Source organism: Geotrypetes seraphini, chromosome 7, assembly GCF_902459505.1.
Source record: "Geotrypetes seraphini chromosome 7, aGeoSer1.1, whole genome shotgun sequence".
Lineage (NCBI taxonomy): Eukaryota > Metazoa > Chordata > Amphibia > Gymnophiona > Dermophiidae > Geotrypetes > Geotrypetes seraphini.
This window is the reverse complement of record NC_047090.1, coordinates 107737951-107763729: the sequence shown is the minus strand read 5'-3', so window position 1 is coordinate 107763729 and position 25779 is coordinate 107737951. Positions and strand designations below refer to the sequence as shown.

At 42.8% G+C, this 25779-nt stretch overlaps 1 protein-coding gene across 3 annotated transcripts in view; it reads right to left on the bottom strand.

Annotated features, from left to right (window-relative positions):
- SMOC1 (SPARC related modular calcium binding 1) overlaps positions 1 to 25779 on the bottom strand; it is a 447006-nt gene that overhangs the window by 401129 nt on the left and 20098 nt on the right. The window lies entirely within an intron of this gene.

Below are 25779 nucleotides of genomic sequence, written 5' to 3'. Positions count from 1 at the left end.
CGGGACGGAGGCACTAAGGACATGAGAAGGAGGCACTGGGGGCACCATGGACACGGGACGGAGGCACTAAGGACACGAGACAGAGGCACTGGGGACACCATGGACACGGGATGGAAGCACTGGGGGCACCAAGGACACAGGACGGAGGCACTGGGGGCACCAAGGACATGGGAAGGAAGGAGGGAGGGAATAGAAAGGGACAATTGTTGGGCCTGAGTGCAGAAACAAAGAAATGAAAGACAGGATACACAGTCAATTAATAGATGTCCCCTTTTGATGAAAAAAATAAATGGTCACGTTACCTCTGACTTACTTTCTCTGCAGCAGAATTGGCAGCCGTGCTGAGGTGCAGGAAGGTCCCGTGCTAACTCGTCTGCCAGCTCTGCTCCGGAAGAAGTAAGTTACGTCGGAGGGGGTGGACCCGGCAGACGCATTCATTGCGGTACTTTGCCACAACTCCCTGCGTCTGCCGGGTCCACCCCCTCCAACGTAACTTACTTCTTCTGGAGCAGAGTCAGCAGACGAGTCATCGCGGGACCTTCCAGCATGCAGCTGCTGAGTCCGCTCCAGAGCAAGTACGTCGGAGTGGGGTGGACTGGCAGCTAGCAGCTACAATCATCATGGGACCTTGCTGCATGAAGGGAGAGAAAGGAGCAGGATTGCTGGAATGGAAGAGTGGTGGAGGGAAAGAAAGGGGGTAGGGTGGTATGGAAGGGCGGTGCTAATAGAATTGATGTATAGAGAAAGGGGAGAGACGGGAATTACGCAGAATCAGATCCCGAAAAAGCAGAAATACTAAATAAATACTTCAGCTCGGTCTTCACCTGCGAGGCGCCAGGGTCCGGCCCTCAATTGAAACCACAGTCAAACACAAAAGACCCGTTTCGGAATTTTAAATTCACACCCAGCGAGGTTTACTTTGAGCTAACAAAACTCAAGGTGGACAAAGCCATGGGACCGGACAATCTGCACCCCAGAGTGCTTAGGGAGTTAGGTGATATCCTGGCAGAACCGTTAGCCGTACTATTCAATCTCTCACTGAGTACAGGGACAGTCCCCTTGGACTGGAAAACAGCTAACGTCGTTCCTCTACACAAAAAGGGTTGCAGGACAGAGGCTGCAAATTACAGACCGGTGAGTCTGACATCAATAGTATGCAAAATCATGGAAACACTGATCAAACGCCAGTTGGACACGGTCTTGAACGAAGGGAATCTACGGGACCCCAATCAACATGGATTCACCAAGGGTAGGTCCTGCCAATCAAACCTCATCAGCTTCTTTGACTGGGTAACAAAAAGACTGGACGAAGGAGATTCACTGGACATAGTGTACCTGGACTTCAGTAAAGCTTTTGACAGTGTCCCACACCGCAGACTGTTAAACAAGATGAAATCAATGGGGTTAGGAGAGACTCTGACGGCATGGGTCAGAGATTGGCTGAGTGGCAGACGTCAGAGGGTGATGGTTAACGGTACTTTCTCTGGGACATCGGAGGTGACCAGCGGGGTGCCTCAGGGCTCGGTCTTGGGTCCGCTCCTCTTCAACATATTCATAGGAGATCTGACTCAAGGGCTTCAAGGTAAAGTAACATTATTCGCCGACGACGCCAAACTATGTAATATGGTAAGCGAGGGCAATTTACAAGATAGTATGGTGCAGGACCTGCGCACATTGGAATGCTGGTCCTCAACCTGGCAGCTGGGCTTCAATGCTGGAAAATGTAAGGTCATGCACCTAGGTAACAGAAACCCGTGCAGAACTTATACCTTGAACGGGGAGACTTGACCAGGACTTCAGCGGAACGAGATTTGGGAGTAATCATTAGTGCAGACATGAAATCTGCCAATCAGGTGGAGAAGGCTTCCTCAAGGGCAAGGCAGATGCTGGGTTGCATCCGTAGAAGTTTTGTCAGCAGAAAGCCTGCTGTCATTATGCCATTGTACAGGGCCATGGCGAGACCTCATCTGGAATACTGCGTGCAATTCTGGAAGCCACACTACCGCAAAGACGTGCAGAGGGTCGAGTCGGTCCAAAGAATGGCCACCAGAATGGTCTCAGGGCTTAAAGGTCTCCCGTACGAAGCAAGACTAGACAATTTGCAGCTCTACACTCTAGAGGAGCGCAGGGAGAGGGGAGACATGATTGAGACGTTTAAATACGTCACCGGACGTATAGAAGTGGAAGATAACATCTTCCTTCTTAGAGGCTCCTCAACCACAAGAGGGCACCCGCTCAAACTCAGGGGCGGGAAATTTCATGGCGACACCAGGAAGTATTTCTTCACGGAGCGAGTGATTGATCGGTGGAACGGGCTTCCAGTGCAGGTGATCGAGGCCAGCAGCGTGCCAGATTTTAAGAATAAATGGGACGCCCATGTGGGATCCCTAAGAGGGTCAGGGCAAAACACTAGCTAATCTTAAGGGGAGGGTCTATAGTGGGCAGACTTGATGGGCCTTGGCCCTTTTCTGCCGTCATCTTTCTATGTTTCTATGTTTCTATAAGGGGGAAGGATATTGGAGGGAGAGAAAGGGGGCAGATGCTGATTGAAGAGGTATGGATGGCGAGAGAAAAGGCAGACATTGAATGGTAGTGGGGAGCCTATGCTGAATGGAAGTGCAGATGGGAGGGATAAGGGAGCAAATGCAGGAAGGAAATGGGAGGAGAGAAAGAGGGGAGCAGACGCTGGATGGAGGTGGACAGAGAGGAGAAGGTACTAGATGGAAGGATTGGAGAAAGAGGGTACATGATGGAAGGAGGGGATAAATAAAAGGAGGGCACATGATGGGGAGAAAAGGATTGAGTTAGGGAAACACTGGAGGGGTGAGGGAAAGAGGTGGCAAGCTTTAGGTAGACAGTAAAAAAGGACATTCATGAGAGGGTAGTAAGAATGTAATCTAGACAAATGCAGAAAATAAATTGAAAAGGAAAATGAGGGAAAAAAGCGAAAGGGATTGCAGAGTAGAAGCGAGAGATGCCAGACCAATGGGGGTGAAAGGAGAGATGGAAGGGGGAGGCATACAGTTTCTGGAAGGGGCATAGAAGGAGAGAAGATGCCATATAGGGGAAGAGAGACGGCAGACAGTGGATGGAAGGCAGAGAATTACAAGAAGATGAGGAAAGCAGAAACCACAGAAGACAAAGGTAGAAAAAAAATTTCTATTTATTTATTGCTTTAGGAGACGTGTCACTGTTTCTGTGGTGCACTGTATGCAGAGTCCAGCTTCTTACTGGTTCAATTTAACCTTTGTCTATGTATTTCTATTTTATCCCCCCTTTTACAAAACTGTGGAGCTTTTTTTAGCACCAGCCGTGGTGGTAGCAGCTCTGATACTCAGAATTCTATGAGCCTCAGAACTGTTACCACCATGGCTAAAATCCACACCACAGTTTTGTAAAAGGGGGAGGGGTTAGTTTGTGATGACATATTCCATACTAGGCGAAGGTGTTTTCTGTGTTCTGTGTGTTCGAAAGACATGGTTTTTTGTTAGGATTGACTCTAGGATTGATCTGTACTAGTCTGGCTTGTTTAGTTTTACAATGGGTGTATTGATGTACTGTTCACTGCAGTATGTAAGATGCTGCCTTTTCCTAGGTACTCATGTGTGACGTGTGGCTTGTTACTAAAAATCATGTTTTTCGTACAGATGGGGGGGTGTCAAAAAATGATGGGCCCTGGGTGTCACATATGCTAGGTACACCACTGTCCTGGAGTAGTCAACCATAGAGATGGGGACTCAAGCCCATATCCCTACTACATTTATAGTGGACAATGTGAGCCTTCCAAAACCCACCCTAATCCCATTGTGCCTGCATACAGTATAGGTGACACATGCAGACATAAGGGCTAATGGTGGGGTATATAATTGGGTCCAGTAAGTTTTGGAGGTCTCATCATATACTATAAGGAGGTTATAGTGAGATGTATACCTGAACCTTTTTATGCGAAGTTCACTGCAGTGCTCTCTAAGGTGCCCCACTGCTCTGCTGGGATGTCTGTGTGTCTCTGATGCTTTGGCTCAGTTTTTTATACTCAAAAATATAGGATTTAAGATCCTCCTTCCAGGCAGGACCAGACTATGTAGAATGCAGACCTATATTGATCTTGATTTGATCCTCTAGACTGGTCTCTGTTTAGGAATCTTTACTCAAAGAATGTGCATTTGGCTTGTTACTTAGACTTTTGTTCTTCTAAAATATTTGAAACAAGTACTTTTCAGTTTTGTAGACACCTCTTTAATTGGCTGCAATAAATGTTACATTTCAGCAGGTTCCCTATTGATCATGGATATATTGTTATTACACCTAATGTAAATGATCGCAAAGGGCAATTGATTTGATGTTCAATTACAGGCCTGTAGCTTTGATACCATTTTCTGATGGATAAGGTTGTTATGTCCAATTGTTGAATTATTTGGGTCAGTTTAACCTTTTGCATTCTTCACAGTCTAGCTCCAGAGCAATGTATAGTACTGAGACCATTTTGGCTTCACTTTTGGATCACTTACGTGGTCTTTTTAGCAAGGATCACAATGCTCTACTTCTACAATTTGATCTTAGTAGTGCATTCGACCTGAGTGGGCAGACTTGTTGGGCCGTCGGCCCTTTTCTGCCGTCATACTCTATGTTTCTATGTAACATACTGCTTGGTTGTCTTGATTCTATAGGAGTCTCTGGGCAAATCTTTCAATGGTTTCAAGCTCTTTTTGTATTCTGGGGCTTACAAGGTACTATCAAGTGGCGTTCTCTCTCATAGTGTACCTCAGGATTCACTGCTCTCCCCATTGCTCTTTAATGTTTATCTAGCCTCCTTGAGAGCATAGATAATTAAAAATACGGTTGAAATTTCATTTGATTTCACTGAGCAGTATTTCCAGTGGCATAGACTCCTACACTTCTGCAGAAGATTCAGGAATGATGCATGGCCAAGTTAAGAACAGAGTGTGGTTGTGCATGCTGTACTTTGGAGGGAATAATGATAGAGACAGTATGCCTTTTTGTCAGCCGAGAGCAGAGGTAAGCTGCAAGAATCTTAAAATCTACATGTTCTGAGTTACATACAAATCCGACTTAAGAACAGCTTTGAAAATGCAACTCGTTCGTAACCCGGGGATTGCCTGTACTATAATTTTCATGCTTTCACACACCTTGATGCACCAGCTAAAGGGCTGGTGTAAGTCAAGTGATCACGACTTATACCTAAGCCCATTTTTAGCTGCTTGCACTAATATTCTACTAATGTATTTAATAGGTGTCCACTTTTCATTATAGAAGTGGCTTGAAATAGGTGCCAAAACTAATACCTTTAGTAGACACCTTGTTACAGAATTACCCTCTACAAAACCAACATTGTAGAAAAATTGTTAACGAAACTGTACCACCCACTCTACTATGAACAGGATGGATTGTTACACAGCTAATAACATCCTGGTTTGTTTTTCTGTATTTGTATTCAGGTAATATAACCAATGTCAGGTCATTCAGCAAAGCCACATATTGCGCTATCATGATATCATAAGACTTCAACTGCAGGTGCAAATGCATGTGGAAAAACTGAAGCTTTAATTTCACATAATGGTTTCTACAGACATCTGGTCAACCAGTGCATACTTCTTCAAAGTTCATAGGGATGATCGTGATGAAGGCGATGACAATATTTTGAAAAAAGGTTCAATGGAAAATATGATAGATTTCCTGTTAGACTCAAAACATTAAAAATATTTTCCAGTCTAAACCCAGCAACATCAATTGGAACTGATTTCCAACTTACTAAAGTGGACAAGATAGTTGTTCAGATTTTTGTATCAAATGTCTGGAAATTCACTTCAGATCTTGGGAAAATTCCAAAGTGGATTGTCACTAATTTTTTTTTTTCTTTTGGTCAGTGTTTCTCAAACAATGAGATGCATCCAGTCCATCAAGTGTTCAGGATATCCACAGTAAATCAGCATGTGATAGATATGAATAGAATTGAAGCAATGCCAGAAAATCTATTCATGTACATCTAATGCAGATATAAGAACATAAGAATTCCCGCTGCTGGGTCACACCAGTGGTCCATCGTGTCCAGCAGTCCGCTTACGCGGTGGACCCTAGGTCAAAGACCAGTGTCCTAACTGAGGCCTGCATATGTTCCGGTTCAGCAGGAACTTGTCTAACTTTGTCTTGAATCCCTGAAGGGTGTTTTCCCCTATAACAGCCTCAGGAAGAGCATTCCAGTTTTCCACCACTTTCTGGGTGAAGAAGAACTTGCTTACATTTGTACGGAATCTATCCCCTTTTAATTTTAGAGAGAGTGCCCTCTTGTTCTCCCTACCTTGGAGAGGGTAAACAACCTGTCTTTATCTACTAAGTCTATTCACTTCATTATCTTGAACGTTTCGATCATGTCCCCTCTGTCTCCTCTTTTCAAGGGAGAAGAGGCCCAGTTTTTCTAATCTCTCACTGTACAGCAACTCCTCCAGCCCCTTAACCATTTTAGTCGCTCTCCTCTGGACCCTTTCGAGTAGTACCGTGCCCTTCTTCATGTACGGCGACCAGTGCTGGATGCAGTATTCCAGATGAGGGCGTACCATGGTCCAGTAGAGCGGCATGATAACCTTCTCCGTTCTGTTTGTGATCCCCGTCTTAATCATTCCTAGCATTCTGTTCGCCCTTTTCGCCGCAGCCGCACAGCGGACAGCTTCATCAACTTGTCGACCAGTACTCCCAAGTCTCTTTCCTGGAGGGTCTCTCCAAGTACCGCACCGGACATCCTGTAGTTGTGTATAAGATTTTTGTTACCGACATGCATCACCTTACACTTATCCACGTTAAACCTCATTTGCTAAGTCGTGGCCCATATTTCGAGCGTGTTTATGTAACATTGCAGGTCTTTGCAATCCTCCTGCGTCTTCACTACACTGAATAACTTTGTATCATCTGCAAATTTAATCACCTCAATCTAAGGACTGAGTTTAGAGAAAATTGGTCAATCAACCCAAATGAAGTTTAAAAAAATCTGATCAAATCCATTGTTCTAGATCCAACATATTTCCCCAGCAGGTCTGAGAAAAATCTGATTTTTACCTGACACATTTGAACCAAGCTGAAATCCACCTGGATTCAGTTCTATCTCAAATTGTTTGCACATCTCATGAGGAATGGTTGAAAAGCCTCATGGAGTGCATTTCCCAACAAGACAAAGAAAAAGTGTCCACAGTAGCTCACTTAATAGCAACAGATGTTGAGCTGCTAATTAACAAATGTCTTTGAAAACTTATCTCAAAGACTCTACTTTGGCATGGAATGCAGTTTAAATTCTAGGGAAAGGTCCTAACCCCTGCTTCAGTCCACAGTCCAGGAGGTGATATTCACAGATGATTCAGAAAAGAATCATGGGAGTTGTGCAAAAATCATTGGTTACTCTTTGCTTTCAACTGGTTTCTTTACATAAAACATCATAGTACAGAAAGAAAGCAATAATTGTAAGTCACTATTCTGAAAGATATTCTAGAAGAAGAAGAGACAGTTGAATATGTACAATTGAAATGACAATAAATTAAGAGATACCTTTGCACCATGTCACTTTCACCTCTTTATATCGCTTGAACGGACATTTTCAATATAACATCTAAATCCAAGTTTGCGGAAAACATCCACAAATCCAGTGGTGAATATGACCATTTCTAAAACAGGAAAATATCTTTTTGTTTTGGAAATGGCCATTTCCTAGATGTATTTCTGCACAGCATTTCGATCTTTATGAACCTTTTTCAAAACAAAACACATCCAAAAGAAAAGAAAAAAAAAAATGTGCAAAACAAGTCATTGAAATGTAGGACAGGCCAGCATTTTTAGTAAACTGGCCACACAGACATCCCAGCAAAGCAGAGGGACGCCCTAGGGGGCACTACGGTGAGCGTCACATAAAAAGTCCCATATCTCAGTAAATTTTTGGTGGGCACAAGTGTGCTAGTTAGAGTGGAATATGGGCCTATCCCCTCCTCTATAATCCACTGAACCAACCACTAGGCTATGACAGGGGCCTGCATGTTGCGGTACTCGATAGGACTTGATATACTGTTTTTTTCTGTGTGATTACAATCAAAGCAGTTTACATATTTTTTTAGATAGATACATATGTTTTTTTACCTGGAGCAATCAAGTGTTATGCAATGCCCAGAGTCATAAGGAGCTGCAGTGGGAATTGAACTCATAACCTCAGGATACTGAGGTAGCTCCTCTAACTCTTAGGCCACTCCTCTACTCCATTCAGGCTGCTATGTACTGTTTCTTTCACATCTGTGGGAGGGGGGATGGTCAATGACCACTGGGGGAGTAAAGAGGAGGGGGGTTATGTCTTAATCCGTCCAGTGGTCATACAGTCAGTATGGGCATCTTTTTGACATTTATTTGTTATTAAAAACAGGTCTAGCCTTAAACATCTAAATTTTGCCCAGGACATATTCTTAAATGTTCGATTATGGCAGAAAAACATCCAGATCATAAGCCCACGCTAGTCCCTTCCAAGCTACACCTCCAACATGCTCCCTTGAGATTTAGAATCACTTTAGATGAGCAGCTTAGAAAAGAATCTACAAAATGGGTTTCATAAATAGCACTTGGGATGTTTTAGTGAAAAATGTATTTATTTTTTTATTTTATTTTAGTATTTATATACCACTTATAGTCTAAAGGGCTCATAATTGAAACAGAAATACATCTAAAATCCCACCCAAATCGGTACTTGGAAGCCCAGAGCTGAAAGGGGCATTTTAAGAGGAGTGGTGCGGGCGGGATTTGGGCAGGACGTGGGCTGACCTAGACTTAACCGAAAGTTTAACGAGACTATCTAGATGGAAATTATACGTAGTGACTTAAGCGATTTTAAAACAGGTCTAAATGCCCAGAATGTATCCAAAGTGACCAGATAATCACTGCAGGGACAAAGCACAGTCCCCCACACACTCCCTCAGTGATCACTGACCCACCAACACCACCATAAAAATCAGAATAATAAAGTACACACCTGCCTCCAGAACATCAGCACCTGGCATATTAAAGCCTAGTAGAGCTGCACAGAGGTGGCTTCTGTAGTCTGGGGGGTGGGCTAGTGAACTATTGAGAGGAGGACCCAGGCCCATAAGCCATTTTAACCACTGCATTCATGGTGAAAAAATGCGAGTCCACCAATAAAAACCCCAAATCCTACTCTGCTGCCATGTAGGTGGCACCTGCAGCCATAAGGGCTATTGGGGTGGTAGACAGGTGGGTCTAGAGGTTTTCGGGGGCTCACCATGACTTATAAGGGAGTTGTGGTGAGACGTTTGTGGTATTCTTTTTGTGAAGTTCACAGCAGTGCCCTTTAAGGTGCCCCACTACTCTGTTGCCATGTCAGGGTGGCCAGTCCATTGCTTTGCTGGCCCCTCCCATGTCCAAAAGGTCTTGTTCAGACTTGGATGAATTTTTGGATGAGAATGGGGTATAAAGATAGACGACTTAGCAGTTTGGAAGATCAAACGGCTGGACATACAGGTAGACGATTCTCGAAAAAAAAAAAAAAATTGGATGTATTTTTTGAGAATGGACTTTGGACATGTCCAACTTTGGACAACTAGCCCAAAATGGACTTAGGCCCAAAATGGATTTAGATGTATTTTTTTATTATGCCCCTCCACATAGTTTATATTCAGTACTAAAACATTTTCCCCTAGCTGTCCTGGTAGGCTCATGTTCTATCTAATGTAACTGGGACAATGGGGATTAAATGACATGCCCAGGGTCACAAAGAGCAGCATGGGATTTGAACCTACAACCTCAGAGTGCTGAGGCTGCAGCTCTAACCACTGCACCACACGCTCCCCTTTATGCCACTTTTTGGATGCCTTTTTGGATGCCCCATAGTTTATTAATTCACTATACCACCTTTTGTTTATATACTGTACAACAAAATGATTTACAGAATCATTTTATATGTCTATTAATGCTAACATAATCAATATTATATAAATCAACTAACATAACACCTCTCAAACATTACAACAAACAAGAAAGCAGGTTACTGTAAAATCAACATTCACTATTTATGCATAAGACACTTTTATTGGCGTGTAAGTGCTTTTTGTTACACTGAAACGGATGTGGTGCTCTGGCACAGAAAATTACTTCAAATGGTGATGACAAAGATGTCATCCGCAGTTTGGAAGAAAACTAAGAGTTGGGAATATTTTTCTGAATATCTGGGAGCCAGTTCCATATTGAATGTATGATTCAGAATAAAAGTGGTATCTGGGAAAGATGTGGTGGAGGGGAAAGGGGGCCGGCTTATTTAGAAGGAAAACCTATTGGAGAAGGCTTGCAGTTTAAGGTTTCACATTCATTCTGAATGGGGATCTAGGCATAGAGGAGAGCGATGGAGGGAAGGTTTTATTGTAAAGATAGTTGTAGTACAGGGGTCTCAAAGTCCCTCCTTGAGGGCCGCAATCCAGTCGGGTTTTCAGGATTTCCCCAATGAATATGCATTGAAAGCAGTGCATGCATATAGATCTCATGCATATTCATTGGGGAAATCCTGAAAACCCGACTGAATTGCGGCCTTCAAGGAGGGACTTTGAGACCCTAGTTGTAGTATGATTATTTCACGGGCTAGAAATGTTCTTGACACTTGTGCTCCAGGAGGACAAAATAAGCTCCGGTATTGTTGTGAGGCCTCACGCCTCTGTACTTACATATGTAGCAGTTTATAAATCTTGAGGAATAGTTTAGAACAGGGGTAGGGAACTCCAGTCCTCGAGAGCCGTATTCCAGTCGGGTTTTCAGGATTTCCCCAATGAATATGCATTGAAAGCAGTGCATGCAAATAGATCTCATGCATATTAATTGAGGAAATCCTGAAAACCCGACTGGAATATGGCTCTCAAGGACCGGAGTTCCCTACCCCTGGTTTAGAAGATTTTTATCCATGTATCTTTTGGACAAGTTATTAGAGGGCAGGGACTACTTAGGAGAGAAGGGGATAGAAGGGTTTAGTGGTAAACAAGGAAAATATTCTATTAATGATTGTTCATTTTGTTAATGCTATTGATTTGATATTTGATGGAAGCATTATTTGTTGTCTGTTTATTCATTATGGAGTCCTTTAACTAAGACACACTAGCCGTTTTAGTGCGTGCTAAATGCTAACGCATCCATTATAGTCTAGGGACACGTTAGTTTAGCGCGCGCTAAATCGACTAGCACGCCTTAGTAAAAGGACCCCAATATATCTGTGGGCTTTAAGAAACAAGATATTTTTTAAAAATCATTATTGATGTTAGTCATGATCAGATGCCAAAAGCTTGAGCAAAACAAAATAGGCCTTTAACACTTTCTTTAAAAGAGAGGAGACTAAGGGGGGGGGGGAAGTATCACCATTCCCTCTTTACTCCCCTACCTCTAGTCCAGGGGTGTCAAAGTCTTTCCTCGAGGGCCGCAATCCAGTCGGGTTTTCAGGATTTCCCCAATGAATATGCATGAGATCTATTGGCATACAATGAAAGCAGTGCATGCAAATAGATCTCATGCATATTCATTGGGGAAATCCTGAAAACCCGACTGGTTTGTGGTCCTCGAGGAGGGACTTTGACACCCCTGCTCTAGTCCCTTATATTTCCTCACCTATGTAACATATATAAGCCTTTGTCCTATGTCCATCTTAATTAGGTTGTAAACTCTTTTGAGCAAGCCCTTTTTCTTGTGTGTTTGACAGCACTGCGTGTATCTGGTAGTGCTATATAAATAATAAATAGTAGTGGTAGTTATCAACATGGACTACCATTAAGGCAGGTTATTGTGCCACAAGTCATGCTATTTTAGCACAGGATTTCATTGCATAAAATGGAACCTGTTCTAAAATAGCATACCTTGCGATAAAATAACCCATCATAGGGCTCCTTTTACAAAGCCGCGCTAGCGGTTTTAGCGCATGCACCAGATTAGCGCTCGCTAGCCGAAAATCTACCGCCTGCTCAAAAGGAGGCAGTAGCGGCTAGCACGCGCGGCAATTTAGTGAGCGCTATTCTGCATGTTAAGGCCCTAGCGTGGCTTTGTAAAAGGAGCCCTTAATGTTAGCCCATTTTGATAACTTCCCCCTTAAATGTAAATCTGACAGCAGGTCTGACAATTAAGTCTGCAAACTCATCCTCGAAAAAGTGCTACATTCCTCATTGCTGAATATCACTATGGTCACCTTCAAAGTACTCCCCTTGGGAAGCTATGCACCAACACCAGCGCCTAGTCCACCCTTCAAAGCAATTTTGGAACTTCTTTTCTGGAATGCCCATCAGAGCTGTCATCGTAATACCCTTGATGTCATGAATGTCATCAAAATGTTTTCCATTAAATATTTCCTTTTATCTTCGGGTAAAGAAAAAAGTCATTGGGGGCCAGATCAGTTGACTAGGGAGGGTGTTCTAATACAGTTATTTGTTTTCTGGCTATAAACTCCCTCACAGACAGTGCCTTATAAGCTTGTACATTGTCGTGATGCAAGAACCATGAGTTGTTGATGAAGAGTTCAGGTCATTTTCATCTAACCTTTTCACGCAGCCTTTTCAGCTCTTCCAAATAGTAAACTTGGTTAACTGTTTGTCCTGTTGGTACAAATTCATAATAAACAATCCCTCTGATATCAAAAAAGGTTAGCAACATCATTTTGATTCTTGATTTGGACTGATGGAACTTTTTTGATCGTGGAGAATTGGCTGACTTCCATTGTGCACTTTGACGTTTTGTTTCAGGGTTGTATTGGTACACCCATGTTTCATCACCAGTGATAACACAGCCCAAAATATCATCTTGCCTCTCCAAAAGGTCTTGGCAAATTTCGACTCTCCTTTGCTTTTGTTCAATCGGTGAGCTCCTTTGGGACCATTTTTGCACACACCTTTTTCACTTTAAGATATTCCTGTTTCTCTATTGATGTTTACTTGATCTGCTATGCTTCTTATAATCAGCCAATGATTTTGACGCACAATTCAATGAATCTCTGCAATGTTTTCATCAGGTCTGCTCATTACTGGCCGCCCTGACCTTTCTTCATCAGTGATGTTTTCTCTCCCCTCAGAAAAATGTTTAATCCATTTGTATACTGCCGTTTTCTTCATGACATTATCTGCATAAACGTGGATAACATGTCCTGATTTCACTTATACTCTTGCCAAATTTAACAAGAAATGTAATGTCTGTTCATTGCTCTAATTCAAGCGCAGATATTCTCACAAAAATACGCAACAACAATCATGAACGCCACTCAGCGAGACACCGCCACACATCAATACGAATAGACACTGATATGCCAAGGTTATAAAACTTTACCGAGTTGTTTGTACACTGCTGCCAACGTAAGTGGCAAGTTCGCAAACTTAATTGTCAGACCTCATATTCCACAATGCTGGTGCCAAATAAGTAAACACAGCACAACAGGTACCCTCTGAATGAAGCATAATAGGAGGGGAACAAATAAAGAGCTAATTTTACTAAGAACATAATAATCTAACAGCTACACACATCTGCTAGATACCAGAATATAGTGCTCAATGAACTACAGTAGATGCTAAAAGCACTTGCCAACTAGTGTTAGATACCAGGAGTGGAGTTGCATGGTCATATGCATGGGCCAAGCTTTATGTAAAATCTTAACTGTCAAGGTAGTCAGAGGTGGGCCTCGATAATGCTTCAGGGTTCCACTTTTTATTTGATTTCCTTTCATCTATAGGCCACCACAAAATACTAAACAAATGCCAAATGACATGCTAAACACTGGAAAAGTCAAGAAATTATACCTTGTCTACTCTCGTTGGCCCAAATATGAGAAACAAAATCTTTTTGCCATCAGATGGTGTGAAAGCAGATTATTTTATTAACCTCACATATAAAATAAACAATACATTCATGGTCTCTAATTACTATTGCATCATTGAATTTAAGGGGTCAGAAGTCAAGGCCTTAGCTCACTTTTATGCTTCACTTCTAGATCTTGCTGCCTTAACTTCAAGTTTAACATATTTATCTTAAGTGAAACTCAATATAATTGTTAAGATGTTTTTCTTGAGAGACAGATAGAAACTGTTTTCCTTTGGTCTAGCTCTCCTATACAACTGTTCCCAATTAGGTAGGCCATTGCTCTTCCTCAACACCCAAAACATCTCTGTGACTTCACATCAAAGTGAAGCTGTTCCACATCTCACATCAAGATCCGGAGACAGAGGTTAATACTAAAGAATGCTGCTTCATTTAAAGCCCTCTTGTGCATAAAAAAACAAAAACCTGCATGTTCCCCAGCCTTCAGGATTCCTGCCTCCTGGGATTTATGACCTGCACTGAATCAAATCTGCCACATTCTAACTGCTGCTGTTACACATCTGGCCATAAAATGGAGCTACGCAGTGCAGCCTCAACTAAGGGCATGGGAACTCTCCAGGCTGTATTTGCCTGATAGCAACATCATGCATCGGCAGAAGGTCAAATGAAAAGCCCGTAAGGAAAACATGAGAAATTGCCCCCAGAGCAAAGGGGATCCATCTCAGATGATAACAGGAGTAGCTACAAGCCCACTGCACTGCAGAAATTGCTTAGTAGAATTTACCCCACTGTTGCAAAGTTTTTACCACGCTGTTTGTTTCCAAATCTTATATAATCAAAAGGCCTGTTATCCAAAAGAGTATGGCTGAGTCAGGGGATTAGCCAGATGGCTGCTCTTGGGTGGGTCTGAGCCCAAGGTGAATGGGCATAAAATAGTCCCCTTCCCCCTCCCACAGCCCTCCTCTGCTCTGCACCTCCCCCACCTGACTTGGCTGTTCCAGTAGGGCAATGAATATCAGCCATACCCACACAACTTCTGGGTACCACTGTGCTTAAACAGGACCCAGCATCCAGGTCTAATTTAGCTGGTAGGGATGTACCTTTTAAAAATATTCACTGCCACTAGCTGAATATTGACCTAAAGGATAATAGTAACTAGTGAAGTGGAGTATGCGGGAGAAAGATGGAGTAAAGATTAGTGATTCAACATATTCTAGTAGGAAAGATGGCAATGCTAAATCACTTTCTCCAAGGCAAATTGACTTAAAGACAGTAATTTGATGAAGATTTTTTTTTACATGTAAAATCCTTTTTATGAATGATCTTTTACAAAATTACTCCAGGGATCACATACATAAAAGTATGCATGGTGAATTAAAAAGCAATGGAATATAAGATTACTGATTAGATTGAGGTGTGTTGAGGGGCGGAGTTTGGAAGGAGCACAGGCGGAGCCGCAACTTGCACCTACTGAGGTCAATGTTCAATTGAAGATGCTCATGGATAGTTAAATTGCTTGTGTGGTTCAAGGGTGAAGTTGGCATTTATGCAGCAATTACGTGCCTAAACATAGAAACATGAAAGCAGGTAAAGGCCAAATGGCCCATTTATTTATTTAAAAAAAAAAATTCTAAACTGCCTAGACCTAAGCAGTTTACAAAAATGCAAACATAATTGTATAACCAGCATACAAATAAGTAAACAAACATATCTAAAACATCTTCAGTCAAAATCCTAAGTCAATGAAGAGAATGCCTCCACAAACAAAGTTGTTCTTCAATAGTTTCTTCAGAAAACAAACTCGGCTGTCCTGTCAGATTATTCCATAGTAAAGCACCTTCAACTGATATTATAGATGTTCTCATATTGACATAATGCTGTCCATCCACAGCATCCACTCTCCTCTCACTAAGAGATACCGTGTGTCTATTCCATGTTTTCTTGAATCCAGACACAGTCTTTGTCTCCACCACCTTTTCCATGAGACTATTCTATGCATCTACCACCCTTTCTGTAAAAAAGTATTTCCTTAGATTACTCTTGAGCTTATCATCTCTTAATCTCATTCTATGCCCCCTCACTCTGGAGTCTCCTTTCAACTGAGAGTCTTACCTCGTGTGTATTTATGCCACATATGTAGATATTTAAACATCTTTATCATCTCCCCTCTCCTGCCATTCCGCCAAAGTATATGTAGCCTGGGGATCAATTCATGCATCAGGGGATGTGGGATTTGGTGCATGAATCTCCCCAGCCTAGGCAAAGAACATTAGCAGTCTCTATTTTAGGGCTGCCTATGTGCTAAAGGTGGTTAGAACAATGTGAACTGGATACCAGCAGCTCTGGATTGGAGTTGCTGCCTGTTAGTACAGGTTCATGAAACATGATATTCACTGATACTGAACAGTAAACATCTTGGAAGGTAGTTGGATCTCTCTGAAGGGTGGATTCACATTAATATGTGAAAGACATCATCAGATATTTATTAAGCTCCTGCCTTGGGCGGAAGAATGTCTTTTGGGCTATATCCACCAATAGATCAGATTCCTACCAGCAAAGAAGATCTCACAATTAGGAGATATTAAAACAACATACCATCTTTATTATACTGGAATATGTAAATAGTCTGGGGTTTTGCTCTGCAACCTGCTGTTTAAGAAGAGCCTCTCTCTGGTTCTAGAGAGACAGCAGGGAAGAGTGGGGGATTATAGCACGGCAATGCCAGGTGGCACCACCCTCCCTTGCTATACCACTGCTCCCCAAAGCTTTCCTCTACAGCCCTTCTCCCTGATGCTCTCCTCTAGAACCCCCCCACCATGTTCTCCAGCCCCCTCCCCGATGCTCTCCCAAGAAGCCACAGTGCAGCACTGGAGAAAGAGAAAACATGACGCACGTTCCCCTGTACTGTGCAAAATATAAAGACAGCAGAAGTAAATTTCAAAAACTGACATATTGCAATCATTACACTATAGGTTAGCAAGTACAAATAAAACAAAATTGGAATAATACGATACCATTTTATTGGAATAAATACATTTTTCAATTAGCTTTTGGAGGACAAAACTTCTTTCCTCAGGTCAGGACAATATATACAGCAGTTATGGTATCCTGTTCTGACATGAGGAAGGAGGGTTCGGTCTCTAAACATTAATCAAAAATGTATTAAAATTAGTCCAATAAAAAGATACCACCTTATTTCCATTTTCATTATTAACGTATTTTAACACAGCTACAACATTACTTTATCCTAGTCTAAATATATATATATTTTAATCTTTGTTGTATGGTCATTTACTTTTTCTAAATATGTTGGTCCAGTCTCTAGTTTCTCCTTTCCTTGTTTTCCTCTTAATTCTCTTACCAAGATTTCCTGTCAATTTGTCATTTTTTTTCTTCAATCAGCTTTCTTTAGTTTATTTTTCTGCCTCTGCCCAGATGTAATACTTTCCAACTATACAGTGTACAATTTCCCTTTTTTTTTTAACATCTACCTACAATTTGCTATCTTTTTTCCCTCACTTTGGATCTCCTATTTCACTTCCTCTTATTTCCCAGTCTCACTAAGTCTATCCTCTTTCTTTTCCTCTCCATCAAGCATTTGCCCCCTCTTGCTCTTCCTCCCAGTTATGCCCTTTTTATCCTCTTCCTTCCAGCGTGTGCCCTATTTTCCCCCTCTTCTGTCTAGCATCTGCCATTTTTATTTGTTCTCTTCTCCATACAGCATATGCCCTGTTTCTCTGTTTCCTCTCTCCCCACTTCCACCTTTTCTCTATTCCCTTTCCATCCAGTGTCTGCCCTTCTCTCTTTCCCACTTTCCTTCCTGTGTCTGCCCCTCTCTCTCCCCCCTTTTCATCCAGCATCTGCCCCCTCTCTCTTCCCCTACCACTCAGTATTTCACTCTCTCTGCACCCTTTTATTCGGTGTTTAGCCCCTCTTTCTCCCCATTTCCACACAGAGAGTCTACCCTCTTTCTCTCTGCCCCACATCCAGCATCTTGCCCTTCTTTCTCCCCACTTCCATCCAGTGTCTGCCTCCCCCATTGTCATCCAGCATTTGACTTTCTCTTCCCCCTTTCTATCCAGTGTTTGCTCCATCTCCTCCTTCCATCTGGAGTCTGTCCCTTCTCCTCACCCTCACCCAGCATCTTCCTCTTCTCTCCCCCCCCCCAATGTCTGCTCCAGGGCTCTAACGTGTACGTGCCAGCTTCCCTTCTCTTCTCCTCCCCCCCGGGACATAATTTCCGGTTTCGGAGAGAAGGGAAGCCGGCACGCACACGTTAGAGCCCCATAGCGTGGGTTCAGTTTGCATGCTGGAGTCAGCCTGGGAAGGAGCATCGGCGGCAGCAGCAGGATTAGCCGGGCGTGGAGAATACTACGGAGGTTTGGCACTGGAGGGACTGTCCCCTTGTCCTTGCGCAGAGCTTCAGGACGCTGTCCCTGAAAACGGGGCATTTCGGCATCCCGAAGCGGTGGCTTGGGACAATGGGACACTTGGTCCAATAACGGGACGGTCTTGTTGAAAACGGGACTTATGGTCACCTTAAGTATGGTAGGAGATAGCTTGGCAAACATCGTCTGACAGGGATGGCAAAACACAGTTAACAAAGCATGGTGAAACATAATATGACAAACATGGTGAGACTAGTTACTTTGCAATACTAAAGTATTGGTAACATAGAATGCCATGACTTAGCAAAATTGGTAAGGCGGGCATGCACGATGAAACACAACATAGAAGACATGGAACAGCAAACACTGAAATGCAGAAGTGTAAACTATTTTTTTTTTCCAGATTGTTTCTTTTTAAAACATGCACAGATTTGGGCCTAACTTCATAGTACATTTTCACATAGTCCACTACACACAAAAGAAAGATTTCTAAATTCATAAACAAGTTGATGCCATTCAAAAACCTGCAGAGCAGTGTGTTATTTACACTTTTTTTTTGGAAAACCAAAAATAAAAATGTGCTTGTGAGCTAGTTTTTGTGGGGAAAAACCACTGCATCTCCATGAGAGGTAGTCACTTCCCCCCCCCCCCCCAACTGTTTCTAGCAAATTTTTTACTACAGAGCTCATATGCATCCATGGCAAACTCACAGAAACGGGTTGCTAACCCGCAGCAAATCCATTGGTTTCCTAGAGAGAGAAACATCTCTCTGGAAGTAAAAAGAAAGAAGAAATTTACCCCCTCTTATACTAAGGCGCACCGTACGCTAAATATTAGTGCGCACTAAACGCTAGCGCATCCATAGAATATAATGGATGCATTAGCATTTAGCGTGCGCTAACATTGAGTGCGTGCTGAATCAGCCGGCGCCCCTTAGGGCTCCTTTTACTAAGCTGCAAAAGCGGTTTTAGCGCACGCTTAGCATGCGCTAGATGCTAACGCCAGCATTGAGCTGGTGTTAGTTCTAGCCAGTAGCGCAGGTTTGGCGCTCTAAAATTCTGCGCTCGCTAAAAAACGCTATCGCAGCTTAGTAAAAGGAGCCCTTGGTATTTCAAAACAAACAAAAAATGTTTAGGATCCATACAGAGTTTTTATTTGGCCACAGGAAATGGAGAGGTAGAAAGATTATTTTTAAAATCAGCATTGTTACGATTGCAGTGATAGGAAATTCCAATGAGATAGATTTCATGACTGATGATTTTTACTACTCTTATTGACTCATTCATTCCACAGCATTGTGTAATAGTTGAGAAGAGATACGATGATTTGGGGGTAGCTGTCATAGGTGTGGTATGGGAGTCTTGGGGAGCACTCTACGTGCTGGTGCTGAATTCACTTTCTTCCTTCACCGCTATAACCTCCCTATTGTACATAGCCCCCTCCCCTCAAACTAAACAGGGACATGATACCAAAGGTGGCTGTGCTACACTATTAGAACAAAACAGAGTACTTGCTTCGGGAGAGAAGAACAAACCAAAGGAAAAGAAAGGCAAGGGAGATGGCTTAAATGACCAATATAGATCCTTTAATGTTGATATGTATCGGTTGTTTAAGCCATCTCCCTACACTATTAGAAATCATACTGCACCATAGCCAGCATGAATGTGGAGAATAGAGGAGATGACTAGAAAATCCGGGTTTTAAAACAGCCCTCAGTTTTCCCTCTGCTATCTGCCTCTGCCCTATCATCAACAATGTGAAGGATATCTCATGTCTCCCTTTATGAGTCTGGGTGTAGGGGGGGAGGGATACATTCTAGAATGGAGGCAGTGGGAAATCATGAAAGCAAGCTAAATTGGGCTCTGGACACACCACTAAAAATGAGAGCAACCCAATGCCCCAATAGAGGAATTCCTCCATTGATACCATGTCTTAGTTAAGTGCCGCTAGGTGGTGTAATTGAAGCCACCTAGTGAAGCCTAGTTAAGGCCCTCTTTTTCTAAGCCATGGTAGAGTTTCTACCGTGGCCCGGAGTGCTAAATGCTCCGACGCTGCTCTGATGCTCCGAGGAATTCAATGAGCGTCGGATCAGCATCAGAGCATTTAGCGCTCCAGGCCATGGTAGAAACCTAGAAACAAAAGGGGGTGGGGAGCTAAAATCCATGCCTAACCTAACCTAAATTAAATCAATTAGCTTAAATGGTATGGTAATTACCGTATTTTCACGCATATAACGCGCATACGTGTATAACACGCATATGCATATAGCGCGCGGGTCCAAAGCATTTCAGTAAAAAAAATTTTATATAGCACGCACACGCATATACCGCGCATGCTGCTATAAACCTCCTCCCACTCCCGCTTACTCTTCTGGCCTGCGAACCGGCATCCTCCCCCCCGCTCGCATCAACCCCCTCCCCCGCGATCCTACATCCCCCCCAGCACCGCAAAACATCTCTTACCCGATTGGGCACCGGCACCAGCACCAATGCACAGGACGTGCCAGTGCCAGTGCCCGAAGATCCTCCCTCGTTGGGCTGGGCTGGGCTGGGCTGGGCTGGGCGGTGCGAGGGAGATCCTCCTTCTTCCTTGTGCCGGGCTGGACTGGGCTTTGAGCATTTGCACATGCTCAAAGCTTTCTGGTCTCGCTCTCTCCGAGATTCTCAGATTCTTGGAGAGAGCGAGACCAGAAGGCTTTGAGCATGCGCAAATGCTCAAAGCCCAGTCCAGCCCGGCACAAGGAAGAAGGAGGATCTCCCTCGCACCGCCCAGCCCAACAAGGGAGGATCTTCAGGCACTGGCACTGGCACGTCCTGTGCATTGGTGCTGGTGCCGGTGCCCAATCGGGTAAGAGATGTTTTGCGGTGCTGGGGGGGATGTAGGATCACGGGGGAGGGGGGTGACGCGAGCGGGGGGGGAGGATGCCGGATCGGAATGAAAAAAAAAAATTGTACAACGCGCTCACACGTATAGCGCGCACGGTTATGCACGGTTTGTAAAAATCGTGTATAAGGCTCACGTTATATGCGTGAAAATACGGTAACTGCTCTTGTATAAGCCACAGAGAGAAGATAAGGATATATTTAAAGGCATCGGGTTTTGCCCCCTCCATTGCCCCTGAGGAAGAGAATGAAACAGGGGACTCTGTAGGGCATTTGGCTGAGGCACCCCCCAAAAGAAAGAGCTTGGACTCTTTGCGGACATATGAAAACTAACTTCTCCTTTACATTTTAATCAGAAGAGGACACTGCTATCAACAAGAACTGTTGTATTTGAATGATTTTCATTGGACACTGATGATTTCTTTGATTCTAGATTTGCACGTGACACTTTATTATTTATTCCTTTACATTTAAATAAAAGCACTTTAGCACTTAAAGGTGATGTTTGTGGGTAAAATCCTGTAGGGCGCTCTTGCGCTGAGGATATACCCAGGTGAACTCCTTATGAAATTGCGAGGAAGTTCCCATGAACTGATTAGTCATCCTGTATCCACATTCAAACTTAAACTTAACCATTCTTCATTTGAAGAGTAGACTTGCATGTGCAAAGAAAGAATACAAAGTACCAGGCGTAGGTCTTTGGGACTGATTGGTATACGAGATTGACCCCTCCTTATATATTTTTTTTCTGGGCTTGATATTTATGGTGATTAACTGCGCCATTGCAATTAATAAAATAATTAAAAATTAGGCCATTCCTCTCCTTATGCACCCAAGCACCTTCCTAGCTTTGACCATCACCTTTTCTACCTGTTTTGCCACCCTAAGGTCATCAGACACAATCACCCCCAAATCCTGCTCTTTTTCCATGCAGAGAAGCTCCTCGGTGTCAGGTCAAAAGCGCGCCGGGACAAAGGCGCGCGCAGACAATTGAGCGCAGTGCGGAGGCGCGCGCCGCAGAAAATTACTGTTTTTCCGGCTCCGACGGGAGGGGCGTGGGGGGGAACCCCCCACTTTACTTAATAGAGATCGCGCCGCGTTGTGGGGGCATTGTGGGGGTGTGGGGGGTTGTAACCCCCCACATTTTACTGAAAACTTCACTTTTTCCCTGTTTTTAGGGAAAAAGTTAAGTTTACAGTAAAATGTGGAGGGTTACAACCCCCCAAACCCCCCACAACGCCGGCGCGATCTCTATTAAGTAAACTGGGGGGGGCTCCCCTAAAAACTGACGCCCCTAAAAACTGTAATTTTCTTTGGCGCGCACCTCCGTCTTGCGCTCAGTTGTCAGCGCGCGCCTTTGTCTTTCACCGAGTTGTCTATGAACCAAGCTCCTCACCTCCTTTACTATAGCATTCGCCTGGATTTGTGCTGCCCAATTGCATGAGCCTGCATTTTTTTAGCATTAAATCTTAGTTGCCAATCGCTTGACCATTCATCAGGCCTCGCCAGATCCCTCCTCATGCTATCCTCACTCTCTGGCATGTCTACCCGATTACAGAGCTTGGTATCATCCGCAAAAAGACAAACTCTGCCAGACAGTTGTTCCACAATATCACTCAAAGATGTTAAATCGATCTGGCCCAAGGACAGATCCCTGGGCGCAGTGGTTAGGAAGGGAATTGCTCGGGCAGAAGCCCATGCCAAAACATCATAGTGACTAAAATTTTGCATAGCATCTAGTGACAATCAATGGCACTCAGTCCCTTAGTAAAACAGCCCTTAGTAACATATCAGTATTATGATTTAGTAGAAAAACCGCTTAACATATACTTGGCAATGGTTCAAGAAACACACTTAGTAACATTCCCCCTGTTTTACTAAGTTGCGCTAAGCATTTTAGCACGTGTTTATCGCACGCTAAATCACCGCGTCCATAGACTAACATGCACGCGTTTGCATTTAGCGCATGATTAGCGCGCACTAAAATGCTTAGCGCACCTTTGTAAAAGGAGCTCATAGTAAATGACGGCAGATAAAGACCTCAATGGTCCATCAAGTCTGCCCAACCATACATGCTCCAGAAATTATTATTTTTTATTGTAATGTACTGCTTGTCTTGTTAATTGTCATTGTTATTAATTTTTTTGTGTGCTCTGTGAATTAATTATAGGATCCTTTTATTAAGGTGGCCAACTGATTTAACATGTGCTAAATGCTAAGGCGCCCATAGAATATAATGGATGCCTTAGCAGTTAGCATGAGCTAATCTTTAGCGTACGCTAAGTCAGTTAGTGCACCTTAATAAAAGGACCCCTATGTATGTTGTTATTGTAAGCCGCCATGAACAGCATAGATTGTGAAAGTTAGCAAATGGTATAAATAAATGTTGAGTGAATGTCTTCATAAAGGTGGTTAATTGTTAAATCCACAATCTCTTCAATGGTTTTTAGTGTAGTGGGTCCACGAATATGGAATACACTTCCTGATCGTATTCGTCTAATTCCATTGTTTTTATTCTTTTGTTTAGGGAGGCTTTTAGAAATGTACCATGAGAAATTTAAGTGGTAGATGTTACGTATTTTGGGATGTTTTAGTTCTGTAAATTATTTTCCTTTTTTTTATTATTATTATTATTTTGACATGGTTGTTTAGTTTATGCATGTATACATTGTAATCCACATAGATAATATGATATGCAGGATATAAGTATTTCAAATAAATAAATATATCCCAATAAATAAATAGTTACAAAGCACAGGCAAAGTACTGGGCAAAATGTCCATGGTGATTTTTTTGCTGAAGGTTTTGTTTGTTGCAATATTTTCAATGGCTTTGTTTTTCTTTTATTTCTTGAAGCTGGAGAAACTTAAACCCTTGGCCATGAAATGTTTTGTTTCAAAATGTGCAGACCTTTTAGGATCCAGCAGTTTTCTCTTGCTTTTTGGGGGGCTGGGATCTGCTACCTAGGGATTTCTCCCCTACTTTGTCTCTCAAATGTATTTAGGTTCAATCATTGTGAAAAGTGTCCGTCAGCTGGAGAACAATACCCCAAGGCCCCTCCTTAATCTTAAAACCATAGGTCCTAAGTCTGGTCACTAGGTGTCACTGTTGAGTGATGAAGGAGCTCTCTCCCTTTCAGGCTGTGAACATTGCCTCTACAGAATTCCTAGCCCAGTAAGGCCAAGGAATGAAAGACCTGAGTCAGGCACAATACCCAGATCCTTCTTCGGGCAGTGCACAGAACTAGCACTGAGCCATTGTGCCAACCCCACAACAGTTTTCTTTTGCTTTGTTCTTGCCCAAAACGTAAGTCTAGTTTTCAAAAAGAAGTGCCCCTCTTCCCTGAACATATCCAGCACACACTGTACTCTTGCAAGTAACATTGATGTGTTTATTAAGGTTGTAAACAGAAGGGAATATATTTTACTAAACCTTATATGGGAGTTTGCAGAATACAGTCTATCTATGCCTTATGTCTTGTATGTCCCTCTGGGAAGAGAGGGCAAACAAAGCAGAGGAAAAATAAGATTTAAAAAAAATAATAATAATAATAAAAATTGTAGAAAGTAGTAAGCTAAACAATTTGTACATCCTGCCATCAGCTCTCCATGACTGCAGGAATCCTTGCATTCTCCGTTATTTATCAATGCCTCTATTCCTTTTCACTGCTCAATGGGTCACATTTCTACATCTCTGACTATATACAATAAAGGGTGATGATGGATAATTAAATTTGGTGTGATATAGAGAAAAAGTTGGGCTATGAATGGGAAACGCCTTACTGCATCAGTGTCCCAGAAAAGAGAACCAAAAAACCTGTGCACTTTTGAGGTATCTTTCAGATCCCCCAAGCCAGAGCAAGAGTATTCCGAGAGTTGGGATAGTAGGGAGTTAGATGTGCTGGATTTTTATTTGTTTATATTTTTATATACAGCTTGAGTAGTATACATTGAATAGTAATCAGATATCCAAAATATTTTCCCCATCTGTCCCAGTGGGCTCACAAATACATTTAGTAGAGGAATGAAGAACAAATACTGGGCAGACTGATTGTAGGGAATATACCAGTATATGTATTATATTGGAGACGTGAAATTGTCATGCCAATAAAGTTATCTGAATATGAATCTTATAAGTGATGATGCTTATAATGTATTGGTTACCCGTATGTTGAAAGGGGAGCACAGGCATAGCTTTGAGGGAGCATAGGGGAGGTGCATCTCAGATTCTTCAGGTGCTGAATTGACTCCCCCCCCCCCCCCCGTTCTCTTCCTCTTTAATTTGATCTACTCACTCTTCCCCCCCCAAAAAAAAAAAACAAGCAGGAAAACTACATAAGGGGGGAACACATCCTAGAATAAAGGTGGAGTTTGGGAACAACACAAGTTGGGGGCAGACAGAGTAGCAATGAGAAGACATTTCTGGAAGCATCTCAGGGAAAGGTTGGTCTGTCTGAATGGCCAGGCGGTATCTTTTTTTCATCTGAAAGCAAAGTGAGTCTGTATGTGGCATGTATTTTATTTGCCTAGTCCTCTTTATAAGCCAACAAGTTTTTTTTCACTTGTTCTGCTTTTGGCTTCCCTTAAAGCCCTATTTCATTACCCCTTCCCCCCCCCCCCCAATTACACTATAGAAATCCCAATGATGCTGGAGTCCTGGAAATCTGTATGTTACTGATGGTTAAACAC